Source organism: Triticum aestivum, chromosome 4D (assembly GCF_018294505.1).
Source record: "Triticum aestivum cultivar Chinese Spring chromosome 4D, IWGSC CS RefSeq v2.1, whole genome shotgun sequence".
In the NCBI taxonomy this organism is placed as follows: Eukaryota; Viridiplantae; Streptophyta; class Magnoliopsida; order Poales; family Poaceae; genus Triticum; species Triticum aestivum.
In genome coordinates, this window is record NC_057805.1 from 227,146,617 (window position 1) to 227,153,700 (window position 7,084).

Below are 7,084 nucleotides of genomic sequence, written 5' to 3' on the forward strand. Positions count from 1 at the left end.
AAAGTGCATCCGCCAATGGGTAGAGTCGGGAGCCGGCGGTAAGTACTGGGTCTCGGCCCAGTCGACGAGAAAGTCGGCCAATGCTTGCGACTTGGTGGCGGTGCGGGGTTGATAGAAGATCGTGTAGGGCGCCAAGGCAATGGCCCATTTGGCCACCCGGCCGGATGCATCCCGGCTGCCTATGATCTCGGCGAGCGGGGCAGTGCACACGACCGTGATGGGGTGCTCTTGGAAGTAGGGCTTCAATTTCTTGGCAGCGAAGTACACCCCATAGCACATCTTCTGGTAGTGCGGGTAGTTTTGCTTTGAGCTGGATAGTACTTCGCTGAGATAGTAGACCGGCCTCTGGACCAGCTGGGCTCGGCCTTCCTCCGGGCGCTGGACTACAACAACAGTGTTGACGACTCGGCTAGTCGCAGCGATGTAGAGGAGCATGGGCTCCTTCTCAGTCGGCGCAGCCAGGACAGGCGGAGTGGTCAACATTTTCTTCAACTCATGGAAGGCTTGGTCGGCTTTATCATTCCACTCAAAGTGAGTGGACTTCTTCATGAGTCGGTACAGGGGGAAAGCCTTTTCTCCTAGTCGGCTGATAAAACGATTCAGGGAGGCTAAGCAGCCAGTGAACTTCTGCACATCTCGTAGTTTGGTGGGAATCTCCATCCTCTCGATGGCCTTGATCTTGACGGGGTTGCACTCAATGCCGCGTTCGGAGACCAGGAAGCCTAGCAGCTGGCCGGCTGGCACTCCGAACACGCACTTCTCGGGGTAGTCGGTGCCTGCGTCGGACGCAGGCTCGTCGGAGATGCGAGTCTCGCCGAGTAGATCGGCGAGGCGGCTCGCTGCGCAGGCGTCGTCGACGCCATGCAGCGCGTCGAGGCAAACGCCATCGGGCGCAGCAGGCTGGCTGCGCTCGCGGGGGAGGAAGAGGGTTCCCGTCCAGAACAGGTCTCCGGACGACGGTGCACCTGGCCTGACGGTGGGCGCCAATTGTTGGGTGGTTGGTGCCACATATGCCAAGGGATGGCTTATCATTGTGGGAGCCAATAAAACGTCGCCGGTGCCTGGAAACGGGATGAGGCGAAGACATGCACGCCGGCGGATCTTACCCAGGTTCGGGGCTCTCCAAGGAGATAACACCCCTAGTCCTGCTCTGCGGGGTCTCCGCATGATCACTAGATCGATAAAAGGTAGCTACAATCACTCCTAGGGCTGTTGAGATCAAGGGAGAAGAAGAACAAGGCTAGCTCTTGCTTCTCTCTATCTATGGTGTGTGTGCTAAGCTTAGAGGGCAACTCTATGCTCAGAGGCCAACTATGCTTGGGTGCGAACCCTTTGCATGGGTGCTCCGGGGGGTTTATATAGGCCTACCCCTCGGGGGTACAACGGTAATCCGACTGGGAACTGGTCCCAGCCGTCAGTGTCTACGCTCGCCGGCTTCTCTGCCGGCTGCTGGGTCCCGCCGGCTGGTGGGTCCCGCCGGCTGCCGGCTACTTGATCGACAGGCCGGCCCCACCGCCTAGGGTCTTGTCGGCGGCTGCTTACTGTAGCCTCGCCTGTGATGATGAGGGCTTTGTCGAGGTAAGCGTGGCTACAGTGGGCCGCCTCGGGGGCTATCACTGTAGCCTTACCTTGTCTTGTCTCCTTAATGGGGCTCCTGCTTCGAGGAAGGGAGTAGCCGGCTTCTGGAGGCCGGCTACGCTCTTGGCCGACTGGGAAAGGCCGGGCCGCCTTCACGCCTCTCTCTGGCCGAAGGGGCCCGCCGCCCGCGGGCCGCACGGGAGCCGGTCGTGGGTGACGTCGAGGCCAACATGGCTACAGTGCCGAGCCGCACGGGAGACGTCCGTCCCGTACGGCCTCCTGTAGCCACGCCCGCCTCGGGCTTCGGGGGTAGTGGGCCGCACTGTGGCCACACCCCGTCACGTCGCCGTTATGTGGGAGTGGTTTGGAGTGGTTGTGGTCTTGGACGGCTCCTAGGAGTCGGCGTCCTTCTTGGCCGGCTTCTTGGAGTCGGCCACCCCGTAGTCGTCCTGGGGAGAAGTTGGTGAGGCTGGGTCGCCTTCCGGGAGTCGGCTTTAGTGGTAGCCGGCCAGGGAAGGCGGCCCAATGCTCGGAGTGCTTGGAGGCCCGAAGGCCTGATAATTTTTTCAGAAGAACCAGGGGCAGTCGGTTAGGCTACCCGTGGCCATTTACTCCAACAAGCCCCTGAACCAGGCTTCCATGACGATGTGTCCGGTGGGCAGATTGTCTTCGGCATTGCAAGGCGGGTTCCTCCTCCGAATACTCCAAAGTAGTTGATCAAAAGAACTATATCCGGCTCTGTACAATAGTTACGACCCTGAACCACAAGGGTAAAATACTTAAACAAAAATAGGTCATGTCTTCTGACGGCTATTTCGGCGAGGTGTTGTGTCCCAGCCTTATTATTATTTCGAACCATTTTTCAGTCTCCCGCTCCGTGTTTCGAGACGCGATCTTCATTGACACGTGTCGTCAAAGCAGAGATCGTGTCCCCTTATTGTGGGATTCTCATCAATACGGGTTTGGCAAATCCAACCGTGTCGTTTGCATGACCCCTAGGGAATAGGCGAGTTTTAAGGCTCGTGAGGGGACGCTCGACATTCGCTGCCTTTATAAGAAGATAAGGATCCACCTTTTTACCTCACGCCTTCTTCCTTCTTAGCCCATCTGTCCTCGAGCTCAAGCGCCCCAGCTTCAACCCCTTCCGCCACCAGCTGACACTCCAGCCATGTCCGGATCTGGAGCGCAGGGCAAGTGGCTGGCCTCCTCCGTCACGGAGGGGAACATAAAGGAACTCCAGGAAGCGGGGTACTTAAGCAAAAAATCGTCAATCGGCACCCTGCTAAGCGGCAGATCATTCCCACCCCGGAGCCCAATGAGAGGGTAGTATTCATCCCCCACTTTCTTCGCGGGCTAGGGTTTCCACTCCACCCTTTCGTCCGCGGTCTCATGTTCTACTACGGGCTAGATTTCCACGATCTAGCCCCGAATTCATTCCTCAACATCTCGGCGTTCATCGTCGTGTGCGAGGCGTTCCTGCGCATTCCCCCCCCCCCCCACTTTAGCCTGTGGCTCAAGGTCTTCAACATGAAGCCAAAAGTGGTCGAGGGTCAACACGCGGAGTGTGGCAGCGCCATGGTGAGCAAGCTCCCTAACGTCACCTGGCCTAAGGGGACTTTCGTAGAAACCGTGAAGGGATGGCAACAGGAGTGCTTCTACATCACGGAACCCCGTGACACCACATGGGCCGCCACTCCTGAATTCAAATCCGGCCCTCCAATGCGGCTTACATCATGGATCAAAAAGGGCCTGGACTGGGCGTCGTCCGATGATGTGATGACACTGCAGAAGTGGGTCCAAAGCATGATAGAGAAGAACACCAACCTTGCCAATGTGATCCACGTGATGCTTTTTCGCCGGATTCTCCCCTGCCTGCGCCGGACTCTCCATATGTGGGAGTTTGACCCGGCCAGTCCCCGGACCTTGCGGCGGTTCTTCGGCACAACACACGAAGATATACGGAAGCTGCTTTTCAAGGCCCAGAAGTCGTGGACGAAAACAACCATAGACCTCGGCCTCAATCGCGCTCATCCGGCTACACTAGTAAGTTTTTTAGATTTCCAAACATATCCTCAACTTTTAGATCCAAGGAGCATACTAAGCCTTCCCCTTATTCTTCAGGGCTGGACCAAGAAGGCGGAGCAGATCCGGTGTCCGGCTCCACTGCCCGAAGACCCAGCTATTCCTTTTCCGACGAAGATGCTGGTTCTGGCACCGTACCAGGCGTTGGAGAAGAAGGCCAAGAAGAAGGGCAAGGAGGCCAGAAGTGGCCTTCGCCGTAAAGGTACTTCAGACATAATGTCTGAAGATACCAAAGCTCCCTCCTCCCATGAGGGAGACGAAGCCGACGAGGAAGAGGAGGAGAGCAATTCTCCCCTTAAGGGAGGAAAGAAGAAAAGGGGGGCTTCCGCAGACCAAGAGGCGGAGGCGTCCAAGAAGGGGAAACTCTTCCTTTCGAACGATTCGGAATCGGACATCGAAGCTGTCCCTGAATAGAACCCCAGGCCGAAGCCCCTAGCCGAATCATAAGTATTCAAAGATAATGCATATATCCGGCTTTTTATAAAATGTAGGGTGATATATCATCTATGTTTTCCAGTCCGACCAATGATCTCCTCCAACAATCATTGTCTTCGGGGAATTCTTTGGCGCCAGAGATGATGGAGAGTGAGTCGCCTCCACGAGCCTCCCCGCCACATGCCACGGATGACACCGAGGTATTATCCCAAAGGACCTCTTCGGGCCAGGGAGAGGTGCAGAGGGCCGCGGAAACGGCGCCAGAGGGCAATGCCTCGGCTGCCGAAAACACGGGGGGCGTAATCCCCATGGAGAATGACGACAGGGGCCTTTACCAGTCCGGCCCCCAGCCGAATACTGCTCCGGAGTCCCACATGGCTCCGGATCCGAGCGAGTAGCCCCCTTCGAAAGAGGGGGGAGTGCCGACTCCACCGACGACCTCCATAAATCCGGAGGTGCCGGATACACTAAGGGAAGCACTTCACCGTGCTTCCATCGTGGATGAACACCGTGCCCTAACGGGTACGGTGGTAGAAAAGGTCCAGTCCGCCCGCCAAAAGCAGACTGAACAAAGTGTTCACTAGCCTGCTAACAGGCTTTGAGGTATGTGATGTAATATCTGTGGTCTCTTTTTCCTGTATAATCATACACCTGAGTATAAATAGTAGCCCCTGAGACTCTGTTCGGCTTTTTGAAGAAAGGGCCAGACAGAGGGTCGAATATTCCAGAGGTAACATACTCGTCTATTTTGGTGAACGGGCTTCGGTGCTAGCAGCTTCGGCCAAGAACGTGGAAGTTTCCGAACTCCAGCAGAAACTGAAGCTGGCTGATGATGAGATCGACCGTATTAACAAGTGGTTCGATGAGGCGCAAGGTATGCTTTTAAAAGAACCCTTACAAGCCTGAATTATAATGCAAACTCAGAGTTTTAGGCTCATGCGCAACTATTAATGATTGTAGGAAACGCGACCGAGGTCGAGGCCCTCAAGAGTGCCCTTGCCGAAGCCAAGGGGAGGCGAGGGTAAGCAAAGCTGCCGCAGAGAAGGCGGCTATGGATGTGGAGGCCGAAAAGGCCGCTCGCCTTAACTATGAGGCAAGGGTAATCGAAGTAAAGCAAGCGCACCAGGAGGCCACCATCAAGTTGGAGTCCTTGGAGGAGAGTAACAAGGCCCAAGTGGCCGAACTCACCAATGCTCTTCAAGCTGCGAAGGAGGCGCGGTCCGAGTCCCGGGATGCTCGCGAGGAGATCAAGCAAGCCGGAGAGATAGTAGCTGGTAAGCCTTTTCTTTTACAGAGTATATTCGGCGGTCGAAGATATGATTTGCTAATTAGACAGTGGACTGCAACAGAAGCTTTCGTGGATCTCCCGAGGAGTGCTGCTGATGCCGCCCAATATTTCCGGGCCCAAGACGGGAACACGACAGAGAAGCTCTTCTAGTCGCAGTATTTGGCGCCGGAGCGACCAACCCTACTCAACAATCAGATGATGCAGCTGGCGGAGCTGCACATGATGTCCGGTTTGGCCATGAAGGACATCATAGTCCGGCTGTGGCTGTGGCCAGCCGGACCCATTCCGAGCAGCTACTTTGGCCTGGTCAAGCGACTCGGCGACACCTTGCCCCGAATAGAGGCAGTAAAGCGCTCGGCATGCATTGAGGGTGCGCGGATGGCCTTTGCCCGCGTCAAGATGCATTGGGCAAAGATGAAGGCCGCCAGCGTGGCCATTGATGGTCCTCCCGGAGACAAGATCCACCATACGCCGGAGCGCTACTTTTACGATGTCCTTGAGGGTGCCCGTTCGGTAGAGGGTCAATGCTCGAAGGATATTATGTTTGAGTAAATGTATCCGAGCCACCCAGGCATTTTATCATAAACCAAGGCTTTTGTAATATATTTGTGCATGTTATCTTGAATTACTTCTCCTCCTGTGCAGCCTTTTGTATCTTTGAGAGTTTGCCAGTCGTCGGCTTTAGCCCCCACATAAATAGCACTGGGTGTCCAGGATAGCACACACTCACTCTTGAACCAACGTCTTGGTCCATACAGGGAGTGTTAGTGTGGTGAGCGAGGCAAATGGACTATGCAGCTTTACCACTCTCACTTAGCCAGAGGAGTTTGACAATGGGGTTGTAAGATAGCCACTGGTGCGTATGCACTATCGAACTTAGATGCCTTTAGACGCATGACTGAACAAAGCCAGACCTTGATGTAATACGGAAGAAATCACTAGAGATTTAACAAGTCACTGAATTGTTGACCAGCTCTTGCTGCATCATGACAGTCAGTTTTCGGCTTTCTCTACTTAGGTGCTTGACCGGGCTAGCCGGAAACACAATCGCAATAGTTCTCCCTTTACTACCTTAGCCCAAAATGGAACGTAAGGTGGCAAGCACAGGAGCCGGGCAACCCAACTATTAACCAAAGACATGATTCGGAGCCGATGCATATAATGCAGTATTCGGGACGCCGAAGTGTACTCTAAGAATGTTAGGACTTTCTATTGTTGAAGATATGTATATGGCTTGAATAGAACCCCTAGCGATTTAAGTCATACCAAGGTGCGTAAAGTGGGAAAATAGAAAAAAGGCCAATACCAAACGAGGCTGGGCGAAACTGTTTCCATTATAATCTGATTGGTACGTCAAAACGTATTATTACAGAAGATGCAATAAGCATCACGGCTATTTTACATGCCGGGAACAAGGGAAAGTTGTATACAGGTCCTAAATTTGAAAAGATGATCTAAAAGATCCTTTGGACATTCTGCCGCACGTCTGCGCCGCTTTTCACCTTGGTATAGGATCCTTTGAGAGGATCGACAATCGAGTATGTATAAGGGGCCTAGAAGGGGGCCCTTGTTAGCTCTAGAAATTGATGCGGGCTGTAAAGAACCTGAAAAAATAAAAACAAGAAGAAAAAGGTGGAGCAATATGTAGGTACGGATAGGGTCAAGCCGTATCGTGGACCCTAAATTTAGCATGCCTCCGTC